This window comes from Mastigoproctus giganteus, chromosome 6, assembly GCF_048544385.1.
Source record: "Mastigoproctus giganteus isolate SK-2022 chromosome 6, ASM4854438v1, whole genome shotgun sequence".
NCBI classification, from domain to species: domain Eukaryota; kingdom Metazoa; phylum Arthropoda; class Arachnida; order Uropygi; family Thelyphonidae; genus Mastigoproctus; species Mastigoproctus giganteus.
The window spans coordinates 192,743,997-192,769,599 of record NC_143580.1 but is presented as its reverse complement, the minus strand read 5'-3'; the positions used below and the strand labels follow the sequence as shown (position 1 = coordinate 192,769,599).

At 36.8% G+C, this 25,603-nt stretch overlaps 1 protein-coding gene across 2 annotated transcripts in view; it reads left to right on the top strand.

The window, feature by feature from the left end:
- The first annotated feature begins 4,632 nt into the window (after positions 1-4,632).
- Positions 4,633-25,603, top strand: part of LOC150084838 (protein phosphatase 1 regulatory subunit 14C) — a 138,307-nt gene continuing 117,336 nt past the window's right edge. For both annotated transcript variants that reach the window (XM_090375581.1, XM_090375580.1), the window contains exon 1: positions 4,633-4,846. The gene's annotated coding sequence lies outside the window, so the exon portion shown is untranslated. The remainder of the gene's footprint in view (positions 4,847-25,603) is intronic.

Genomic DNA, 25,603 nt, shown 5'->3' with positions numbered 1-25,603 from the left:
GAAAACGAAAACTTACCCCACACATCATTAGTTATTCTAATATTAATACTAAATACTAATGCGTTGTAGCTTCTGTTCGTGTTTTATGTGAGACAGCGCAGGCTGTTCTTACGATGCTTCAGTAATGTTTATCTGGCTTCATCTTTATGTTGGCTTACTTATGAATGGGTGCCCAGCACATGTGGAGGCCTAAATTATTTCCTAAAACGAGAAATACCAACTGACTATAAGTGAATCACTCTAAATTTGACAAACGATCCCAAAAAAGCGAAAAAAGACATCGCCACAAAATTTCTTCGAAAGCGGAAAACTGAATGGCATCAAACCACAAAGGGGGAGGGGAATAAAAAGTTTCTACTTGAGGTAGCTTTAGTTAGCTCTAAGGACCCCTCATGGTACTCTCTCGGCCTCTTAACGTGGCATGCTCTTTCAAGGTTAAACTCCATAGGGTTGGGTTGTCAAAAGATCCACTATGCTCCTGCGGTGCCAATGAAGGTTGGGCACATACTCGTATATTATGGTTTCCCAAACTATGATGGTGAAAGAAGCAACTGAGTAGCAAATTCGGCCCACTACCAAAAGACTAATAACATCTTTTCATAAAAGAACAAAACTATTACAAGGCCTCAGTTGAATATGCCCAGGCCGTATTTACAATAAGACGTGCTAACCAACTACCCCAAAATACAACTGTAAATTAATTAGATAATACAACAGCATTTTCCCAGGCCCCAGGAGCTCGCCCTTACCTGGATGTAACAACATACTGGTAATATTTTTATGTATTGTGACTAAAGGCTGTAGCGTCGGGGGCCCAGGACACTGTGCCCGGGCCCCTTAGCGCGGGGAACAACCAATCTTGATTTAACTTCTGACATTACACCATGGCTTGATATGAGTTTGCTGTCACCGTCTCATACGAATGTGAGATAAAAATAAACCGAAATTGACTGCTGACATTGTGTCTTTGCTCGATGTTGGGTTGTTGTTACTGACGCTGTTCTCAGGGCCAATATTGGATTGCCATTTGGCAAATGCTCATCTTGTGATGAAGAAGGCATTAAAAGGTAGTGGGCCTGTGACGAACAGGCCCACTACCACCGGCTCATCACTACCAAGCAGCACCCACCGATCTTGACTGCTGACGCCATGTTCGATCTTCTTACCGCGTGACATGGGACTGCTGACACTTTCCCCCTAGGGACGAGTGTGGAATTCGCCTGTCTCAGGCCCGCAGCGGGCCCAGCCATCGCTGGGATGCGACGTGCCCCCATGTAGGGCACCCTAACTCTATGACTTTATCCTTTTCACACCTTGTATGGTCTTCTCCTCCCCTATTACTCCCTCTTCAGTTCCGCCTAAAGGTAGGGGCAATAGTGTGCTCCCACTTCGACACCTCCTCTTCCAAACCCCAACCTGGTAAATGCTTTTCCCTTCATCCACCCTGTATAACTGTGGCTCCACCTTTTTTTTTCTTTTTCTTCCTTTCCCCCTCGCACTCCTCTTAAATTCTTTTTTTCCCCTCTAGGCACTCTCTGAGAAGCTTAGGCGACTCCGGGGTCACTTATTCTTCCTGGCCCAGCTCCAAGCACCGATGGATCTGCAACAGGGGGTCGGTGGTGTTCCATGTTCACCCTGGCTAAGAAGCCAGATGAACAACATAACCTATTGCGAACACTACCCAAACACACCAACTCACACTCTGTTTGACCTTTGCAGAGTTTGTATACAACAGAATTCACTACGCGGAGATGGGGGAGACCCTTGTCATGTAACGCTAGACATACTTTACTTTGATTGAGAACGCAACATTTTTCATCAGAGCAGTATGTTTTTCTTGGTGCATGACGCAAATAACAGAACAGAATTTCCTCTGTGCTTTATCCATTTCCGCTTTTCTAGTGCCTTTTCACAATGAAAGCTTTCAATTGCCAGCTATAGACCACCATGATATTTTGGGATTAATATGTTTCCAAAGTTGCAAAGATAATTTTCAAATAATTACTCAAGTCTCTCATATCCGAAGACTTTTAAAATTCTGTTTACCAAACGGCAGGAATGGCAATATATGCAACTACAGTGGTTTGCTGAATATCAAATCATCTTTTATATTTGTGTTAGGATGTGTGGTTTTTTCAAGTAATAAATCCAACCGATCAAGAGAATACTGATGACGAAATGTATAAATTAACTGTATACAGGTTAGTAACGAATGGGCCAGATTCATAATAATTTCTGATTTACTGTAGCCTTCAACAACCATTAAGTTTTGGTGGGTCTCGTAGTTGGGACACCTAGCACCCAGACATTCCCGGTATTTTAGACATATTTAACGCTTTAAATCCCCTTCACTTCACACTTGTACGTATTCCTGACTGTAATCGTGTGTATTCAGCGCCATTTGAGATCGGGGAAAACTGCGTGCTTCCGCATGAGACTTGCTAATTCAAACTTGAGTGAAAACGCCATCAGAAAATCTTCCACGATAGGATTCGAACACAGACCTTTCCAATCGGGCAACATGTGATTAAGCATTACAGAATGACGTCGGCCGTAGCCTAGTGGTCAGGCGCATGGGTGCACAAGTACACATGCCTTGAGTGACCGGGGTTAAAGCCGGTGACTACTGAATACGGTGCTGTTTCTTGTATTCTGTCTATCTTGTGAACTCCTGACCGTTTGGTCGTCCCGGAGTATAAACAGAAAATTTATTTATTTATTAATTGTAAAAAAAGTTAAGATGAGATTAAAATTGATCTTATTTTAATATAGTTGGGGTAGGAGTATAATTCTAATAAAAGGAATATAATTCTAATAATAAAAGTATAATTCTATGATCTTATTCTCCTATTAAAATAAAACATCTATTAGAATTTAGGAGATAGGTTGCTAAATTAAAGAAATTCGCTATTTAAAAATTTTAATTCCTGAATAAGCCATTTCTAAATCAATTTCGAGAGAGAGAGAATCGTTTCTAATAATATCTAGTTCAGTTTTCGTTTTGCCCCATCTGGTGAGAATGATACTGATTTTGCTTGCATATTAAATAAAATTATTAAATAATACATTATTTTTAATGTCGCGACATTGTTACATGTTTAGCGCAATGAATCGCTGGGGCATTGACCTTTGGAAGGAATCACGCCATAACTCAAGGTCAATGATGAGTGTGGTTTCCCTCGAAGCGCTCGACCTACCATTCTGTAACTCAGGTTTGTCCAATTCCTGCTACTGGATGAAAAGATATTTCCAATTAAAGGCTACTCGACGCCTTCGAGCAATGCCGAGAGGTTATTTTCAGGAGAAACTTGTCTGCCCGACCATCCTCCATACATGCTTAGTGACGAAATTGTGACAACTGATACTGCTTCGTTTTGATTCCCAATTGCATAAAATTCACATTCACTTTATTATTATTATTATTAGTATTAGCTACATGGTGCAAGGAAGCCTGAGGCTTATGCTGCACCAGCCAAAAAAAAAAAAAAAAAAAATTCCCGAGTTACCCTGAGAGAGAGAGAGAGAGAGGTAGAAGGGAATCACTAAGAAAGAGAAGAATGATGATATCCAGCTGAGGACCCTGGGTGTGCCAAGCCCATACTCACCAGATGTACAGCCGCCATTTGTAAATTTTTATATCAAAACACCAGCACACGCTTTAACAGTTGAAAAATGGTAAATTAATTAAAGCAATTGTTATCTGTCTGCCTGTTTGGAAATAGAACTTTTCCTGTTCTAAGTCAGTGTCTTTAAAACTTTATTTTTAATGGCACATGGAAGGATTTTGGATGTTCTCAGTATCCCAAAGAATAAAATCCAAACGCTTTTCGGTTCTGTTTGAAAAATGTAAAAAGATTTTCTTCAACCAAACGACATTTACGGTTTAAGCTGTTGCGAAATACCACACACACGCACACAAACAGTATTTTGCATACTGTCGTATGTTACTAATCATTGTTCAGTACGTTGTATTGTATTATTTTTTTTTTCTTATTTATCATGCGATGCTACAGCGCCGCCTTTCTTTGCAAGGTATATTTGCATATATGATAAAAGTTTAGCACAGATCTCGTGTTTGCGTGTATAGGATTAATAAACAACAAGTACACTAATTAATTTTCAAAAATAAGTACTGTACAATGTTTGAATTTAGAAGGATAGCAAATTAAGGTACTGGATAATCCATTTCTCAGTCTCGGGTACAATAAATATTTTCCTTTCTTCCGACTTCCCACAAAAGAGGATTTTTGAATGCTTGTTTAAAATAAATATTAATGTGTATCTTTTGAACCCACTACGATGAACAGCATTTTAATTGCTCTAATCTGATGGAACAAGCCCTCTCTGTCATTTTATAATGAGGTCGCCAGTTGTTTTCCTGAATGCGTGAATAAACGCAGTATTATAATAAACACGCGCACTGTACTATTCAAATGAATCGAGATAAATTACGTCACGTTTTACCAAGTTAATTACTATTCTTCTCTCGGCTCTTCGGAAATTCGAAGACTATTATTTTCGATGCTGGCAGTAAATAAATATTCGAAGACGCTTACAATAGATCAGCGCTAGTAGCTTTCTAGCGACCCTGACAGCCAGATTTTTATCAGCGTTCGTTCTGCTTCTATCTCACTTCCTCATAAGTTGGCATCAGCCTTGGATACCGTTATTGGGGAAGCTTGGCGTGGAGAAACCTGTTTTGGCTTCTGTTTGATTATCACGGATTTTGCCTGCGGTGTAGCTGATTTTTTGTTATTATTAATCCTTCCCTTGTGAGCACACACACACACTCATATACACGTGTCTTGTGGATTGTTGTCTTTGTATCGAGAGATATCAGTCGAAAGTAAGTAAGTTCTTTTTAATGATAATTGTAGCAGATTTGGCATGTTTATTAAATACTGAAAAGGAGAGCTTAGTTTGCAGAGATAATCCTTTTCATGTAACTGTACGTGACATTATTTGAATTATCTCGAAACCAGACCACTTTTAGAGAGTAAGTTATTCCGATAATGGCGTTCTTTTCAATGCAGAAGACGAACGCGATTACAACAGAGAGTTGTAAATGTTCACCTGTAGTAGAATCATGCGCAGAAAATCCAAAATGCTGTTTGCGTTACAGTTATTAAAAACGAAAAACTTACCACAAAAGAGAATATTTATGATTGTCTACAAGTGTAATTGCCATTTTACGTTGGAAGTTTTCTTGTTGGGTTTAACGATGAAAAAAATATAAGGAGAAATGAGTCGATGAGTAGAAAATATAGATAGGTCATGACTTCTACATGATATTATAGTTAATTTGAACTAAAGTGTGTTTCGACACGGAGACAATAATACCAATAATGGTATTATTGGTTTCCTGAATAAAATATAGCACGATTATACAGTTAATAAGAAGCAAGTTTGAAACGTTTAATGCATCATGCATCAGTGGTACGTATTTTAAATTTCACAGTTGAAACAGTTCAAAAATGGATCAAGTGGTATTTATGAAATATTTCATTCTGTTTTGGTTCATTATTGCCATTAGAATTTGACTTCATCTTTTATAGCGCGTGACGTTTATCTTGAAACTAATCTACTTAAAATTTTATGCTCGTCGCGAGTTCTCTGATATGAAAGTTTTTGGTTTATAATATTACTTTTTTGGTAGTCTGCGTTCTTGTAACTTTTCTCCTTAAAGTTACTTTTTTTCTTTAAAAAATTAAACTGTAGGATAACACCCACAGCTTACTTCGCATAACCAGACTTTTCATTTTATTTAGTACCTCACGAGTTGAGACACTAAAATGTAAAATTGCACGTATACATAATGCACCAAGATTCAACTTGCACTGAGTTTATAATATATGAATGCCATATATCCGGTTGTTGTTGTTATTTGGTTTTTAGGAGCATTAGCAACTAAGGCCATATTGCTCCGGGGATATGCGGTGGTCATTCCCTGACCTTTCCGCATCCTCCGTATTTGGTGGCCACTGGCTCGAACCCCGGTCTAATCAATAAGCGTGTGCTATGTACTGCCACTCCTGGCTACGGAGGCGCCATATATCCGGTACTAATGATCATAAGTCTAGGTACAAACTATTTTTTTTTAAAAAAAAAGTATTCTTATATCTACGAATCCCTGTAATGCGAACCCGTGTAAGTGAGAGACTTGTAATTAAAAACAATAATTATAGATTGATGGAGAGAATTACAACGTCTCGCTTACATAGCAAGCGATCAGTGTATGAGCTGCATGGTAGTGGATTATGTCAAATATGAAAAAAAAAAAATTTAACCCTCCTTCGATAAATCCTTAATGTTAGTGGTTATTTTTCTTTCTTTAATTTCCTTTTTCGTTGAACAATTACATATAGTACGTCCACTTTAACAGTTACTGTATAGTGATTTCCCCACTGATCACTCGTTTGAAGATCCTCGTGGGAAGCACAATTGGTAGAATCGCTGACGCCCTCCCCATACTGGGTGGAAAAGATCTTAGTTCGAGTCCCGTCGATGATGTGAGGAATTTTATGGGGCTTTTTCACACGTGGCTGAGTTAGGCGGTCTCACGCGAGGGTAGCATGGTCCCCCCCCCGGAAACTCGGGTTTTTCGTCCAGAAAATCGACCACAGAACAGGCGCAATTTACAGACAGTATACATGGAGCAATATGGCCTTAGTTTCTGATGCTCCTAAAACCCTACGACAATAAGAACTCTGAAGATGACTGATATCAGTTCGAGTCAGTGACTGGAATAATTCTTAAAGGCTTCTTCAGTCTGCTGACAATAATTTGTCGAAGTAGATATACTCACGTGAGTAATTCGGTTTTTCATCCAGCATAACAGAAATTGACTTGTTAACATTCGCTTGTACAAATAAACAGGAAGAAAAATAAATAACAAATGGCATAATATCTCTCTTTTAGTTTCAAATATTAGTTTATCTTAAATGAAAATTTTTTTTATCAGATCAATTTTTACCGCCTGTGCCTGTTTTCTCATTTATATGCTCCTATGGTTAACGCTTGGCTACCCACATTCAAGTCAGCCGCCGAGCGAGAACCATAGGAACAGCATTAAGGTAATTATTATAAGTGTCTGTAGAAAGTTAGTTATTATTATGTAGATAAGTTTTTTTTTTTTTTTTTTAAAGTATTGTTAACTAGGACGTTTTTCACAAGATATTCTAACAGAATTTTGCAAAATTAATCTGCTCTATATATATTGCGCGACATATTTCTTAAACAAAAACATTTCTTCTCTTCTTTCTTTTCTTTCACTTGACAACGAACCCGAAAGTTTTGGGTTAGAAACATCTTCATTAAAAACGTACATTAAAATCAAGTAGCTGCCAATTTATTTATTCATTAGCTTGTTAAAGCGTAACTGAATTCTGCTCAGTACCTAGTAAATTTTCAATTTAAGCTCATATTTCATCATCATGAGCCATTTTCAATCCACTGCAGACGAAGGCCTCTCCAGCAACTTTCCAGTTCCTTCTGTTTTGTGCAATGGCCGTCTACTTACTACCCACGTACTTGTGAATTTCATCTGTCCATCTCCGTCGTTGTCTTCCAGATTTTCTTCTAGTTCCTCTTGAGTACCATTCTGTTATTTTCTTAGTCCATCTGTCATCATGCCTTCGAGCTATGTGTCCTGCCCAAGACCATTTTAGTTCTTTAGTTTTGATAAGAATGTCCTTTACTTGAGTTTGCTGCCTAATCCACGTGTTTCTCTTCTTATCTCAGTCTGATTCCTAATATAATTCGTTCCATTCTTCGCCGTGTAGTTCTCAGCTTCTCTTCCATTCTTTTGGTGAGTGCCCACGTTTCACTTCCATAAGTCAATGTGGGGAGTATACATTGGTTCATTATTTTACGTTTCAGACAAATTGGGATATTGCTCCTCAGTACGTGACTATATTTCCTGAATGCTATCCATACAAAATTTATTCTTCTACTGACTTTCAGCCATTTATCATTATTACAGCTAATGACTTGTCCCAGATAAGTGTATGAATCTACCTTTTCAATTACTGCTCCTCCAATGAATATATCCCTTTCTGTGGCATACTTGTTCCTCATTACTTTTGTTTTAACCATATTCGTCTTTAGTCCGAAATCCTTACTAACTCTGCATAACTGATTAAGATTTTCCTCTAATTCTTTGGGATTGTAGCTTATGATCACAATATCATCTGCAAATCGTAGGTGGTTTAGGTACTCTACATTCACATTGACTCCTTTCTGCGACAAGTCTGTCTAATCTTCTGAACGCTTCATCAAGGGCGGCAGCAGTAAACAACTTCGGAGATATTGTGTCTCCTTGTCGAATTCCTTTCTCAATTTTAAATTTGCTACTGTCTTTGTCTAGTCTAATAAGGGAGGTAGCGTTCTCATATTTATTTAAAATCATAATATATGGGATATATTATAAGTATATGAATTCCAGTGTCTTTCCAGTGCCCGAAACATTGCGTTATGCTGGATAATCTTTTCATTATCCACAAATGCCAGGCATAATGGTGTTTTATATTCATTTGCTTTCTCCATTAGCTGTGATATTATGTGAAGGTGATCCATAGTTGAGAATCCTGTTCTACAGCCAGCTTGCTCTTTTGCTTGATTCTCATCAAGTATTCTTTCTAATCTGTTTGTAATGAACCTTGTGAACAACTTGTAGATGTGGAATAACAAGCTAATTGGTCTATAATTTCTAATTTCTGATTTATCTCTTTTCTTATGTAGCAAACTATAATTGCATTATTCCACTCCTTAGGCATCACGCCTTTTCTAAAGCATTTTGTAAAGAGTCTTGCCAGTTTCTGTCATGTCTCTTCCTCCCAATTTTAACAACTCCACAGTAACTTCCTCTTCCCCTGGGGCTTTCTGATTCTTCATTTTCTTCATGTTCTACCTCATCAGGAAGGATATCAGGTAAGTTGTATATGTTACTAATTTGTGATCCATCTTCCCCACTGTTGGCATCATTCCCTCGTTCCTTGTATAATTCTCTATAGTAGTCTCCTGCTATTTGAATTATGCCGTCTCTGCTATTTATAAGTACACCATCGCTATTCTTCAGTTTCAGTATCATATATCTTTCTGTATTACTGCTCATGGCTGCTGATTTAAATCCTTTGTTTTCTCTTAGTGCTTGTTCTACTTTTCTTGTGTTAAATCTTCTTATGTCCTCTCTGAGTCTCTTTCTAATGGCTTTGCATAACTCAGTATACTCAATTTTCTCCTTGTCAGTGTTTATCTTGCTCTTTATTTGTCGTTTTCGGTTCATCATAACAAGTGTTTCTTGACTAATTTTTTCTTCTTTGGATTTCTTATGTAGGTTTCTTGGGCTTTATCGGTTTCAGAAAGTTGTAGTGTTCCTCGTCGATATCTTGGTCCTGAGCAGTCTGTAGAAACTCAAACTTGTTCTTAAGTTACAGTATATACTGCTTTTACTCCTCTTCTGTTATCTCAAAGATCTTATTATTTACTCGAGGCAGTTTTTTCCTTTATTTTCAAGTGTGCATCTTACCATTCTGTGATCACTTCCAACATTTACCTTGTTCAGAACGGTAACATCATTCACGATACATCAGATATATCGTTCTGTTAGTGAGGATGAAGTCGATTTCTTTAGTTGTTAATCCATTTGGGCTCTTCCATGTCCGCTTTTTGTTCACATTTTTCTTGAAAAAAGTGTTCATTACTGATATTCCTCGAGATTCTGCAAATTCCACAAGTATTTCATTTCTTTCACCAATTCCAAAATCTCCTATAGTTCCCCTTTCTGCGCTGTTTTGTCTTTTTCCAACCTTAGCATTAAAGTCCCCCATAACGATAGTGTAGTGGGTTTTCTGCTCATCTAGAAGACACTCAATTTCGGTGTATATTTCTTCAACCTCTTCATCATCATGGTTGGTGCATAAATCATTATAACCGTTAGCTTGTACCTCTTAGAAATCCTGAGTAGTAGTCTTGACACCCTTAGTGATGTAGTTTTGAGTTCCAAAATGTTTTTTATACCTTTATGGTCCAGAAAGCCAACTCTACCTTCGCTCCTTTCACTGTTTCCATTGGTGTACAGCAGATTTCGACTTGATAAACTTATAAGTGATTCATTTCTCCTTGTTTCAGCCAGACCGATGATATTCCAATTCACTTCTCCAGTTCTAATATCCTATCTTCATCGGTGAAAATAAGCTCAATATTTACTTGGAGTTAAGTGTCCCTTACTTCAGAGTTCATTCTTAGTAATAATTATATACAATTCTATTTGGTACTTTGCCATAGCTTGCGCTGCCCACCCAGATTTTACTATTCTTATTTATTTGCTAGCGAAAAAAGTTTTTCAACTGGGTCGTGACATACTGGTTGAGAAACGCTGTTCATATTCAAACATCCGAAACTAGACCACTTTGGACAGTTGATGTTTATTGAAATTTATATAAAATTTATTATTACAGTTATGTGGTATGAATTCCTTTTGAGAAAGACTCCGTATTATGATACATGTTTCTAATCATAAAGTCCAATTTTCATTTGATTAAAAGCTGTAGCTCTCTTCTTTCTCCCCTCCCATAGTCTTCATGCAAGCTACAGAGAGCAGAGGACAAAACATAGTATAGTATCAAAGATTCTAACGTTTCATTATTTTAAGTGATAGTCGACAAAAAAACCTTTCTATTAATGGAACAATAAATAAGTGAATAAACTGCCCCTAAAACTCCTTGCACGCTCACCAAAATAGTCCCGACTCGAAGTATCGATTATAAAGATCTTGGTTTCCTTTCGAAGAGGAACCTATTAAATAAGAATAAAGTGACTCGGTGCTGGGCTAACTGCCAAGTTGCAATGGACACAATGGTTAACCACGACCCTTTCAATCTAGGCTATTCTCCGCGTTGGATTTAATCGAAATTTTTGTTCGTCAGTCGGCGTGTGATAGGTGTAATATTTCACAATGCAACGAGTAGAAATGAATTTTTACTAACTTAATGCAAACCAGTGTCTGCGTGGAAGGAAATGCATAACCATTTGAAATTATTGTAATTTGTTCAGCGAAGGCATCGCAAAAATCGATTCGCCACCTTATTTGCGAATCGAATTTGAACTTTGACCCATCACAAAGGAAATTTTATTCGCAGCTCCTCGGTCATATCAGAGAACATTGCTTCTCTAATGTTGTAGAATTAGGCACCGCAACGGTGCTCTAATCAGGGACATTTAAGGTCGTTACGGTGGTTGACGATCTCGCTTGCAAGCCGTCGCTTTCTATTTCTGATTGTTTCAAAGCGTCCTAGCGGCTCAATGTTGGATATTCGGATTTGCATCACTGACATCCTCGTTTTGTTTGTGTCACTTTTCCGGTGTTTTGACACTAGCAATACGTCTTCCTTCCTTTATTTATCTTTTATTCTCTTTCCAGATGAAATCACATGGCGTTGAACTTTCCTTTGCATTGCGTTCAAGGTTGGAGTCATGAATGTGCGAAGAATTTTACTTTGAAAAAAAAAGAAAAGAGAAAGAAAAAGAAAAGAGGAATTGCATCATCTCTTCGGTATTACATCTTTTTACTTCTCATTGTTATAAAGATGCATTTGTGCGCAGGTTAGGAGTTGCTATTGCATTAGAAGGAATGGAACTGAAGTGTGGCGTTCAGTCCGTTATGGGGCAAAAATATAAAGCATTCTACCAAGGAAGTTATTAGGCTTATAATCAGTTAATATTTTGTTTCCTTAATAACAATAACTTTCTTGACATAATGCTTTTCATTTTCAGCCAACTCATTGAACTTCAGACCTGAGTTCCTCTCCTTCTTGTTGAGTGTTTAACTCAAACAGCAATTAAGGGCTACGCAGTAATTATTCATTGAAGGCTTCGCTTTTAGCTGTAAGGCTCGTCTGTGGATCGTCATCATGAGCAGGGCCATGCTGGATGGTCTGTTTCCGGAGATGAAATCATTGTCTGTTTATAGAAGATACATAAAAGCTTACAAGATAATATTGCATGGGGGGTTTCGATTAGCTACAGGAAAGGAAAATAAGAGATAAAGAACACATAAAACGGTACTAAATATGCGAACAGATGAAGATAAGATAAAAGACAGATGTTTCATGACTTACGTCCTCCGGAAGTAAAAAAAGAACATTACGTCGCGAATGCTGGCGCCTAGATGCAGTTGCTTCCAGGCTTCAACACGTGACTTTTTCAAAAAACGTGACTTTTTCAAATAGATGCTATTGAGAGTTACGATAAATATAGATTTGATTGAGTAAGTTTCCTTCTGAACAGTGATTGGCCTTAAATAATATGAAAAGTGGAAATAAGTGTGCCCTTTTTGGTGTAGCAGCAGAGGCGTGTAAAATATGGAGAGAATTACGAACAGATGAATTGAATTTTTTCAATAAAGTAAGGATTGAGCACAAAATTCTCTGAGGAGAAGTTACTTAGTTCCTATCTCTATATATATATAAACAAACATATAATCTAAACAAGCCAATTACGATATTACATATCGCAATTGGCTTGTTTCCAACTCTTCAGTTTCATTTTCTGCCTACACTAAAGCTCAACAATTGTAAATCAGTTATTAATAAGTCCAAACTAGAGTTTGAACAGGCTAAGAGTAGAAAACTTGTTTCTTGCCCTAATGGTAGCCGAGCATTCTGGTCTCTTGCCAAAGCTATTGGCCGCAACTTTTGCCCATCTCTGCTCCCACCTCTGTCCAAACCAGATGGTTCTGTTGTCACTTCAGCCAAGGATAAAGCTGACCTGCTAGAATCCCATTTTTCTTCCAACTCATGTATTAATGATCTTGGTAAAACATCTCCCACCATTTCTAGCACTCTCCATTCAATGCTCCTGTTGTGTTCCGTCAAAAGGACTTTGATGAATCTTGATGCTAAGAAAGCTCCAGGTCTGGATGGTATTTCTCCACTTGTTCTCAAAACCTGTGCTCCTGAACTTACTCCTGTTCTTCGCCACATTTTTTCACTTTCTTATTTCAAAGGTGTTTTTCTAACAGCTTGGAAATTTGCTCATATCCAGCCAGTTCCTAAAAAAGGTGACAAATCCCTCCCATTCAATTATTGTCCCATTGCAATTACTTCTACTCTTTCTAAAGTAATGGAGAAATCAATTAACCGCCAACTCTTAAACTACCTAGAAACCTTCCGTCTGATCAACGATCGCCAGTATGGATTCCATCAGTGTCGATCCACTGGTGATATTCTGCTAACATAAGCCAGAATATCCACTGGTGATATTCTGGCTTATGTTACCCATTTATGGACAAATTCACTGGGAAAGTTCTGTGAAACACAAGCAGTTGCTCTTGACATCGATCGTGTGTGGCATAAAAGTCTTCTAAACAAGCTTCAATCTTATCTGTTTTTTGTAATTGGTTACTCAATTTTCTCTCTGATCGCTCACTGACTGTGATGGTAGATGGCTCTCTGTCTTCTAACTTTTCCACTAATGCTGGTATACCCCAAGGTTCAGTTCTTTCCCCAACTCTTTTCCTCTTGTATATTAATGATCTTCTTCGATTGACGGGAAATCCTATCCATAGTTTTGCTGATGATAGCACATTGCATTCCATCTTCCAGTTTGAGAAACCTCGCCCTGCTCAATCAGCTTCAACTTCTTGAATATCCGCTACCAATTCCTTAAATGCCACTCTCCTGGTGATTCTCCAGTGGAGCAAAGACAACTTAGTTAATTTCAATTCTTCTAAAACTCAGTCCTGTTTTAAATCTCGCAAAAAGGATTCTTCTGCTCCTATGCTTATCTTTGGTGACACTCCGATTTTTAGGCAAGATTATATATCTATTTTGGGGATTACCTTGACTTCTAAGCTCTCTTGGCACAAGCACATTACAAATATTGCTTTCTCTGCATCTAAAAAACTTGGTTTTCTCTTTCGCTGTCGGCGTTACTTTTCTTCGAAACAGCTGTTCACTCTGTACAAATCGCAATTCCGCTCTACCATGGAATATTGTTCCTACATCTGGGGCGGTGCCGACAAAACCTCTGTCAGGCTTCTAGATTCCATTTAGAAGAGGGTAGTTTGGCTCATTAAGGACTCATCTGTAACAGAGTTTCTCCACTCACTGTCTCATAGACGTACTGTTTCTGCTGCATGCCTTTTCTACAGATACTTCCACGGGCGCTGTTCTTCTGAATTGGCGTCTATAATTCCCGCTCTCTCTTTCAAAACAGTCCGAACACGTGCCGCCACCAGCCAACATCCATTTACTGTCCAACTTCAAACCCACAGAACCAACTTTTCATCTTCCTCATTTATTCATTCAACTGCCGTTTTCTGGAACAACCTTCCTTCATACGTATTTCCTGAAAATTACAATCTACAGAAGTTCAAGTCCATTATCAACAAATATCTTCTTTCGTCTTCTCAACCCCCAACCCAAGCACGGTACTAAGTACTATAGGTTCTAATACCTCTCGTGTTTGGCGTTTTCATAAAAAATAAAGATAATAAAAAAAAAGTAAGGATCAAGTTGGTATAAAGACTTATGGTATTTAAAGATATAGTATTTACGGGCCATTCTATGAAACTGTTGGGGACGGTAATAGAACAAGCTATGGTCACATTGAGCTAACTGAAGAGAAATAATCTGCAATGGTTTTCTTCGATTTAGGAAAAGCTGGTAACATGGTCGTTGTTGTTGTAGGGTTTTAGGAGCGTCAGCGACTAAGGCCACATTCCTCCGTGTATACTACCTATACATTGCGTGTGTTCTGTGGTCGATTTTCTGTTTTGCTCGACGAAAACCCCAAGTTTCAGGGAGAAAAAGCCATGCTACTCTCGCCTGAGACCGACTAATTCAGCCACGATGTAACAAAGGATCATAAAAATTCCTCACGTCATTGACGAGACTCTAGACTCAGATCTTTTCCGCCTGGTTTTTGCGGGACAGCGATTCTATCAACTGCTGCCCACAAGGCCCTGGTGACATGGCTCCAGGAGAGGCCATGGCCCCAGTTATTTCCTGGGGTAAGGGAACTAGTATATGGCAGTATATTGGAATTATTCTGGATATATATAACAGGCGAAAACTCGTATGAGGAGTTTCTCCTTCGAGCCCACTCTCTTTCATTTTAGGTTTGAATGAAGTAATAAAAGGTATACAGGAGGAGGGGACGCCATCATGCAGATAATATAGGATGATTGATCAAACGACGGAAGAATAATTTCATAGCTAACAAAGACTTTCCATCTGAAACTCTTGCACAGCATATGAACGTATGATTCCATAAAACGTATCAAATAGTATAAGCAGACAAAAGGCAGTGATGTTGGAATTTTTGCTTTTATCACAATTGATATCATCCGATTCGAATTACTATTAAAAATCGCATAATGACGTAAGGAAACTAAATTTTTATGCATTTGCCAAAAACAAAATATATAAATAAATATTCCCTCATCGTTAAAAATGTCTGTCCGGTTTCTCCTTGAATTTTGCCGAATTCTGCTGCAATCCGCCTTGCAGGCAGTTTATTTCAACATTCCACAACACATTGCCAGAAGGTAAACTTCATCAGATTTGGTTCTCTGTTACTCCCTAATATTTTATATTTGTGCCTTCTTGTTCTTTTCTCACCCACCAGTGAGAATATTTCTCCCGTTAATTTTATTAATTTCCCCAAAGCCTTATACCTCAATCAAATCCTCCTTAAGGTGTCTAGTAGCGAAGCTCGCAGACCACATCTTTTAACCCTCATAGAAACATTTCATAGCGCTTCTCGTCAGTTCGCTCTTCTTTTCACTTTTTCCAGAAGTTCCATGCCTTTCTTTATATATATATATATATATATATATAGATGCAGCCTCCACAGCTGGATACATTAATGCAAGTGTGATCGTGTCATCGTCTTACAGAGAAGGTAAATCTGAGGTAATCGATCTCTATGTTGACATAAATTTCCTCATGTTGAACTTACCAGACCAGATAGTTTCTTTTCTTTTTTTTTTTTTACTGTCGATTCTAGATATGTACTTTCCCTTCTCTTCCCAAGTTCTCATTGCTGCCAAAGGATTTTCTAGAGGGAGCGGTAAAGCAGTCTTCGGAGAATTATTAAGCTTTAATCATTATGTAGCAGTAAAAATTCACTTTCTTTTAATTAAAAGAGAGACTATAGCGCCTTTGACCCCCCCCCCCCCACTGGGATCACCACTTCCCCTTCCCATTTCACCTCCAAATTTATTTTACTTATACGTTTTTTTCATATAATTTCTGCTTAATTTGTCTTATTTATAAAAAAACTAGTTATTCTTGAATTTCAATTATTGTCAACCTGTGACATTCACTGCCAGGAATGGAAAATTGTGCACAGTACTTGCGAAAATGCAATTTAGAAAAAAAAAAAAAAAAACAGAAAAAATGGACTCAATGAGAATGAATTTTAGTACATGACATTGTGCCATCACACAGGTTCATTTTGGATAAGCAGTACCTCACTAAACATGGAATAACAGTGTGAGTATTCTAATACTTTTAAAAACTGAATAATTGCTGTAAAGGTTTTCTTTTCAAAGATTTCAAAGTGTACACCACGCCACGAAAGGGACAAATATGGTGCCATAGAATACTTTCCTGGATTATTCTGAACTTTACAATTGGCGACAAAAAAAAGTGTTGCTGCTTAGAGATACTAATTTGTAAGAACATGTGACTGGGCATACATGTTCACATGTATATCCAGTCAGTCATTTTCAAATTAAAAAAGTTAGTGAACGCTATTAAAATATTATGTGAGAGAACAGAAATTTGAATACTTGGAATCAGTTTTGTAGCTAGTTAGTGAAATTAATAACAATATCAAAATGCAGGTGGATGAAATGGAAGCTGGCTGTTAGGAAGTTATTTTATTTATTTATTTAGCTGAGAAACTGCCTCAACAGAACACCAATCAGCTAGATGAGGTTGTTACGTGACTTCGGAAAGTTTGGAAAACAAAGCAGTGATTCGAGCAGAAGCTGCATTTATCTGAAAAGTTGATGTATAAAAAAGAGTTTTTGTTTTGTTTTTAAACCCCAGCAAATAAGACTGTGAGGTGTTAATGATTTCTATTTGCAAATTGCGTATTCTGGTTTTGATTGGTTTTGTTGGATGAAAAACCGGAATTTCAATGGAGGGGGGATAGTGAGACCAACTAACTTTTTTCACTGTGTGAAAAAAGCCCATGAAAATTCCTCTGCCTTGACAGGATTCCAACCCTGTCTGTCCTATGCGGTGTGGTAAGACCGCAATCGTAACTATCGATAAAACATCAGATGAAAGTATCAGCTTGCGGTGATTCCATCTGTAGACAATTCGCATTTTCTTAGCTTCTAAAGAGGGCGAGCGAGGAGGACGCGAGAAATGGAGAGAAAAGATATGAGAGAATACGAAGTCAGAGAGGAAATGACCCTGAATAGGATGGAATGGAGAGAGAAGACTGGAAGATCTAATCCCAAATAGCTGAAACAATTCCCTGAGGCGATAATGATTGCTTCACATTGGTTACCAGATGTGCCTGCTTTTGAAATTTGCCCTCGGAAAGGTGACTCACAAGAATTGTAAATCGTCACGTATTTGAGACGACCCTTTCCAGGTTAATCTACTGATTACATAACGAGTTCTCACGAAATGATCAACGATGACATATCCCCTTACCACTACTATAGCTGCATCAATGTGAGCGTGAGTGGCGTAAGTATTGTATGACAAATTTGGCCTCGAACCGCAGAACAAACTTGGCTTTCACAACAAGTTGTGTATCGAACTGTTTTCAACCACATTTGTCTAAAATTAGTTCATATCGGCAGATTAACCTTTTAGACATGACGTTGCATCGCTAAAAGGTTAATCTGCTATTCAGAAATTATTTCATCTTTTAAATAAATGTCAGATTAATTTTTCAGAATAAATTACTTCACAAAAAAGGATGTCACTGTTTGAAAATAGTGCAATACAAGCGCAAATCTTCGTGAAGGCAAACTTTGTTCTGCTGTCAGCATTAAGACCGTTGCATTAACTAAGGAGTTAACTCTTGCTGTCTGCACTAAAAACACAAAGATAGTCCTAACTCCACATAATTTAATAATTTTTTTTCATAATTTGATATTAAAATTAATCGAAATTAATTTTATAAAAGAGTCTAATTTGTTTAATTGTTAAAATAAATTCATAATTTCATTCATTTCAATTAAGCTTTCGCTATAAATTAATTATAATTTCATTTATTTAATAATGTCCCCAGAAATACAGACCAGAAATTACCTTCCATATTCGTTATTTTGTACCCGGATTTGGAGGGGAACGTATGCTAACCCTGTTCATGCATCAAGTACCGTTATTTCACATATGTAAGTAAAAGCAGTAATGTTAATATAGCATAAATAACTGCTATTTATTTCCGAAAACAATTTTTTTCGTCACTTGTATACTGCTAGTATTATTGGATTTATTTAATATTCACTCCTTATTTTTCATGCCTTGGAGGAATTAAAAAAAAAAAAAAAAAAAGAATTGCCAGGAGAGTAATTTAAAATGACAAAGGCAGATTATCGATGCACGATAAGGGATCTCATCTGGTAATTGCTTTCTGATGACTTAGTAAAAAACTTATCTTTTACACATTTGGTCTTTAATGTAACTGATGTCTAAATATGTAATGCAGAATTGCTATCTAATGAATCGATTTGCTTTTTCGACTGATTGCGGCGGAAAAAAAGGCCTGAAAGGTTGGTTTGTTAATTAAACTGTTAAATCGTATACCTAATATATAAATAAGTAAGTTTATCTCTCTGTTTGCTTTTTTTTTTTTTTTTTTTTAATCATCTACTTGAATCTACTTGTTAGGAGCTATCCAACTGCGAAATAATTTACAAATTATTTAAAGAGTTCACCACCACTATGCCTGTGTTCTGGCAATTATTATTGAAATATTGAATTTGTCTTGGCAATCCATACTTCGGCTTATCTATTATAGCTATGTTGTCGCTAATGTAAGTTAACGTAATACGGTATATTAGAGAGTGAGTGTCAGGTTTTAGACACTTTCGTATATGCGTAAAGCGCCTATTGTCTTCGTCAGGACCGTCCGTCCGCATGTGATAACTTAGCTTCAAGTGGATGGATCGTAATGAAATTTTATATTTGGCTCTTTTGGAAAGATGGAGATAATCCTCAATTTCGTTAAAATCAGATAAATAGAAATCCGGCAATTATTATTTATTTATTATTATTATTTTTTTAATATATAGCACAGCTTATATTATAACTGAAGTACTGGATATCGTTTGTTGCCGTGAGCTGATCGGTGGTGTGAATTGACAAAATGGCGGATGCAAAGAAAATAAATGTTCTTCGTTTGCGCATATGAAACTTGAGCACGTAATTTTGTTCACAGTTTACTAAACATAAATCATTAATTATTACCATTTTCTTGTTATATTAATCACAGCAGAAAAGAAATACGTGTTATTTTTCAATTGTAGTTAAAATCCTGGATGAAATAAGTAAAGTACAGTACAAAAATGTTGACTACATACTGCAGTCTGAGATACTTGTTGCTGTTTGTTCATTTTATTAAATTACAAGATCCGTGAAATACACGTTGCTTTTTAATATTCATTACAATCTAGGAGGAACTAAGTAAATTGTTATAAAATGTTGAGTGAATATTATGTTGAAGTATGCAGTGAAGTAAAAAGAATTACTCTTATATAGTGTTAATTAGTTATTTACTTTTACCTTCTGTTAATCACAGAAAATAAACTAAAATTAAATAAAGAAAAAGAAAATGGAACCCGTCTGGATTACGCAGTGTGTGCTCTTTCGTTGGCAGTTTACAGGAAATGAGATAACAATTAAACAATAGTTAATGTTATTGCCAAATACGTAATAATGCCTTCATAGAAGGACCAGCTGTAATTATGTGTTTAAGGAAAATTATGTAATTGTTTTTTTTTTTTTTTTTTAGATCTTGATTATACTTTCTTCCCTCCTGGCATACAAGAAATAGTTGGCTCTGTTTGTGGGAGACAATGCTGTAAATACCTGATAAAGTGCCGTATGTTTATTCCCGATAGCTAGTTTATTCCAGCAATTCTTTTGAACATGTTTAAAAAACGATAAAAACATTTTCACATGAACTTTATACTTTCAAAATTATTTGAAGAGTTTTAAATAATGCTCTCTACTTCGTCCATTGAGAATGGACTCGATTAGCTGTTTACTACGCCTGAGAGTAAATATTCATTATGCGAAGGGAGGCGTATATTTTCGATTTTCTGTTTTAATTAATTACTTATAGCCAGCTATAAATTCCTGAAAGGATTTCATGACAACATCACATCCCTATTGAAATAGAGAAGATAAAAATTCCCACCGAATCAGTCATCAGACTTAATCCTTGACATGTTTTAATGATACTATAAAAGCTCATTTGACTGGCACAGCTGTCTTCCGTACGAAATACATTTCGAACCACCGAAACCATATTGATGCAGTACATTATAACTTGTTTTTATTGGTTTATAATTTCCGTCATAAATTGGGTCATACATAACTAGCACAGAATTCAATAGGAAAACTCGCTGAACCGAAATGGGAGAGACAAAATAATGTCGGCTATAGTCACAACAAGCGTGTATTTCCCACAATACAGGAAAGTCATATAACTTCTGCGTGATTTTAATAGCCATATTTTTCCAAACGGCATTGTTATCTCTTTCACTAGATTTACATTAATAGGACAATGCCAGCCGATTACAGCAATGGTAGGCAATTACAGCAAATATAATGTTTTATATTCGCATTACAATGAACAACCTTGAATTCGAAATCTTCCTACAGATTCGAGCTCAAACTCTTTATGATTATTCAACACATTGGGGGAAGCCCCTTTCCCCAAATGTGTTGGATATATCTTATAATAATCTTATAATATTCGATGACAAACATAGAAAAGTAAGAAATGAATTAAATCTTTATTTTACTATTTGGAACAGCAGGTATAAAGTTATACTGTTTATTTATTTGAGAATTTCAAGATACACATCGTAATTCATTCTTAGTGTAGGATTTTAGATACACAGAAGCAGTGATGGCTTTTTTTATTTTATCTTTATTTCTATCTTTATTACCTCAAAGTTAGCCTAGGTCTGTGGCTAGTTGGGTTCATCCCCACGAGAATATTGTAAACAGTACTGCTTATAATATTTTGTAAGTAGTACTCTGAAATTATTCTTTGTAGCTTGTCATTTAACAAATTTCTGCAAACACTTTACTGTAAACTTGGTGCTAAGTTATAATAAATTTTGTTTTTTTTCTGCTCTGGGGCGGCCAAAATGGGTCCGAGAAGTTTACAAGATGAGAGAATACAAAGAATATTACAGTATTCGTTTACTATTGTTGTATTAACGGCTTCAAACTTTATCGTTATAAGTGTATTATGCCTGTAGAAGTCTGTGTTCAAGGACCGATTTGCATATTGTGTGGGCTGAAAAATCGGGAATAACTCGTGGGGGGGAACCTTACGCCATCTGCCTGTGATGGGCTAACTACAGTCTCGATTGAAATGGACTTTAGAAATTCCTCTAGTTGTAGACGGAAATCGAACCGAGATCTCCAAGCGAGTAAAAAGTGGCGAAACCACTTTATTGTCGTGAAGCAGAGAATACAGGTGAAAAAAAAAAAAAAAAACCAAGCTGTCACATTAGGATTATCCGAGAACAACTTCATCCTCCTTGTGTACTGCGTGATGTTCTCTGATCGATTTGTCGGTTTTGTTGAACGAAAATTCCCCGTTTCCGGGAGGAAAAACTTGCTGTTATCGCCTGAGACCGACTAACTAGCCACGAAGGAAAAAAGCCCATATAAGTTTCTCGCGTCATTGACGGTATTCGAACCTAGACACTTTTCCACCTAGTGTGGTGAGGACGAGGATTATAATCACTCTGCTATTTGCAGAACAGAATACAAGAACAGCACCCTATTCAGTAGTCACACTGTATATCAGGGGTCTCTAGCTCGTGGGCCGTTTGCTACCCATTTCTTCACATTGTGTAGTTCGCAGCCAGGTAGGTAGTCCTAGGTGTTATGCATCTCTCTTGAGTTTAAAACTAGCATATCATGAAATATAGCTTTACATTGATTCCTCTGAAAATATCTGTTTCGGTAGCATTCGATTTATTTTGTATTGCTTTCTTGTAATAAATAATAAACTTCTGTTTATATCCATGGAAGACCGGATAAGGTCAGAGGAGTTCACGAGATAGAGCGAATACAAGATTACGCAGTATTTAGTAGTCACGTGTTGTGAACCACTGTCACCCAAACTCTTGTACTTCTGTACCCTCGCTCTGGGCTACTACGATGCTTTATGTATCTTACTCAGTATTTAAGTGTTATCCTTATTATATAATTATATTATATAATAAGGATGTTATTATTGTTAGATTTTCATATTTAATTATTAAATGCAAAAAAGAAATTAAATTGTACATATAAACTTTGATAACAAATATTAAATTTTATTTCAAAACATGAGTAATTAGTGGTAAAGAAGAGTGGTCAGGCCTTCACTGTTTTCTTGCGGCCAGCCAGGCCTTCACTATTTTATCTGTTTTGATCTCTGGCCAAAAAAATGTTGGACGCCTCTGATATATATATCATATCTTTGCACACGAATGAGATTAATAAAATTATCACCAAGAACAATTTCGGAAATTGTTCTGTACCTAGCGAGCATTATTCACATAGAATAGAACGCACGTATCTCCCTTGGATCGCTCATCGTGTGCGGGTGACTTAGTGTCTAAGATCACATCCAGGGTGGATTTTTAATATAAACTGTATTATTAATAAAATAACATCATTCAATAATATAATTCATTATTAATATTCTGAATATTCATAATAAATAATACATACGGTTCTGGGTTTAGGTTGTTGTACAAGTCCCTATGAATATTTGTTGTTATTCCGCCAATGCAAAAGCATGAGGCTACCAGTGTGTATAGTGTAATGTTACAAGCTTAATGACAAACTTGTCACCAAACTTAAATATGTAACGTGTTACTGAATACATTTATTTAAGTATAGCCAAATAAAAAATCGAATAGTGAGTCAAAATAGACGCATCCCTTTATTAAACAAACATATAAGCAAATGCGTTTCGGAGTATGTTATAGTTCTGGTTCTCGATTTCATAATTTTTGCCATGCAAAACGACTTCTCTGTAACTATTCCATGATGAGTTGATGCGCAGATTTTAGACTGAAACGATTACTTCGCCGCCGCCCACACCACATCGCGAAACCTGTTATTGGTATTTACCCGTGCAGTAGCCAGAATGACAGCAGTAATTATCCTTTCAGAGCTTCAGGCAATGGATACTTCAGACTCATTGTGTACCCATTGGCAGGACACAGGTCATTATCGCGCCACTCATGATGGAGACTGGTACGCCCTAGTAAAGGAATTTGACCGAGAACGGAGGAGACGTAAAGGATAACTGGGATAAACAGGCATTTTAAATATTTTATAAGGAAAAATACACCTTTCGGAACTACCGAGTTTACAAAGAACAAGGTGGGAAGGCATTCCTTTAGAATTTCTGGAGCATTTTTTTTATCGATTTACCTTACCAGACTCAGAAGGGTTCTTGAGTTAAACAACAAATGTTGGAGGGAGGGGTACATATTTGATAAAATTTCGTATGTAGCACAGTAGTTACGAATTCGTATCCCTTCAAGAATTATTGTGGACTTTTTCACACCATGGCTGAATTAGTCCGTCTCGTGCGATGTTCTCATGACTGTTTCTACAGGACACTAGTTTTTCAATCAGAAAAACAGACAGACTTACATAGAATACACTCATTTTAATAGATACATTGTACTGACACTTCCTGGCCCTGATGCAATTCAAACAAAACCAAACTTATTTAGGGAACTAACAAAATTACGCAGATAGGAGGGAGAACAGACGATGGAGAAGGTCAATGAGAAAATACTCGTACTGTTTTCTAAAGAGTCGTAAAATCCGGAGAAAGGCTGAGGGGTCGTCGAAATGAGAAAAGATATTACGTTATGCTAATGAAAAATAAATAAAAGTAAAACGTTTAAAGCTGGTGTCAATGAATTAAATTGTAATTTATTTATATTTTGACTGCAAAAAAGGTTGAATTCTGCAATGCCTGTAAGCTCTCTCTTTTAGGGTCCGTAGTCTAACGAAGGACCCTTATAATGTCACTCGGTTGTCTGTCTGTCACAGCATTGTGTCTCTGGAAACACTCAATCTAACTTGAAATTTTGCACAGGTTTGTACATCATGTGGGCCAACACAACGCCATATTGATCGCTGTTCACAAAAATTTGTCTAAGAAATGGGGGGGGGGGGCAAAAATGTTGTCGACACCCTATAGCTTATTATACACCGTTGGAAAGAGCTCAACGAGTAGGTTTAAAATATAATGTTAAAATATTAAAAAAAAAAAAAAAAAATGGCCGCGCCAGACAGGAAAATGTGAGTAATTTTCGTGTCCCCCCCTCTATTTCCGTCGCTAATGGAGATAAAAATTTAAAAATTACATTAGCTATGCGTTATTCGACGATTATCAATCGGAAAACTATTCCTATTGAAATCTATCATTTACTTTTTGTGTTAAAATAAAAAAAAAAGCAATTTTTATTGTACTTCGATAGCACGCTTCTTTCTACGAAGTAACTCTCCTTTTGGTGACAAAAAGGTTGCTAAATAGTTAGTTAATAATTCTATAAAGGTCATTTATAAATTTTTCGACGAGAAGTATTTTTTAACAATTTTCAAAGCTGGAGTTTCCCCGGCTAGGAGGTACTCAGAGAGCCAGTGTTGAGGAGGAGTCTGTGCCGAGTATTGCACGGTCCTCACCTGCCAGTCGCTTCTCCCCCAAGACTTTAATCACTTCTCCGACCCTTTTCATTCACAACAACTGGAAAGACTCAAATAGACAACGTTTTCGATAGTTCCTCAGTTTTAGGCCAAGCCGAGGTACTAGAAACGTTTTTTCAGTTACCATAAAGCTCTCTATTTGAGATACTACACTAACGACCATTCGTGACTACGGACCCTTCAGTAGTTGACCGATTTATTTAATATTAGTACCTTTTAACGTTTCCTTTTTGTGTACATACACGAGTACATTACTTTAATTCCTATTAGTGGTTTGAGAGAGAGAGAAGTTGCCATTATTTTTTCTCTTTTAATTAGGAAGAGTTAGAAAGTAATTAAAAGCTCATTTAGCTTGAAACGATATTCCACTCACTCATTTATGAAGTACCCTATATTGCTGTGTTAATGATGTTGAAGTGGCCACCAACTACTACATTAAATCATGAATCTGAGGCAATTTGCACATCGTTCTCTCAACGTAGAGGTAATGAACTTTCTCTCGAAAAATGTACAACAGAGGTGAAATTCCGACTACTGTTTGTGAAAGAATGTGTTCGGTGTAGGGCATAGAAAGTTGTAGAACTTCGTTTAGAACAAAATGCAGTCTGTTTAAAAGTGCTTTTGCTTCTATAGAGAGACTTTGTCAGTTTTAAAACATTTTT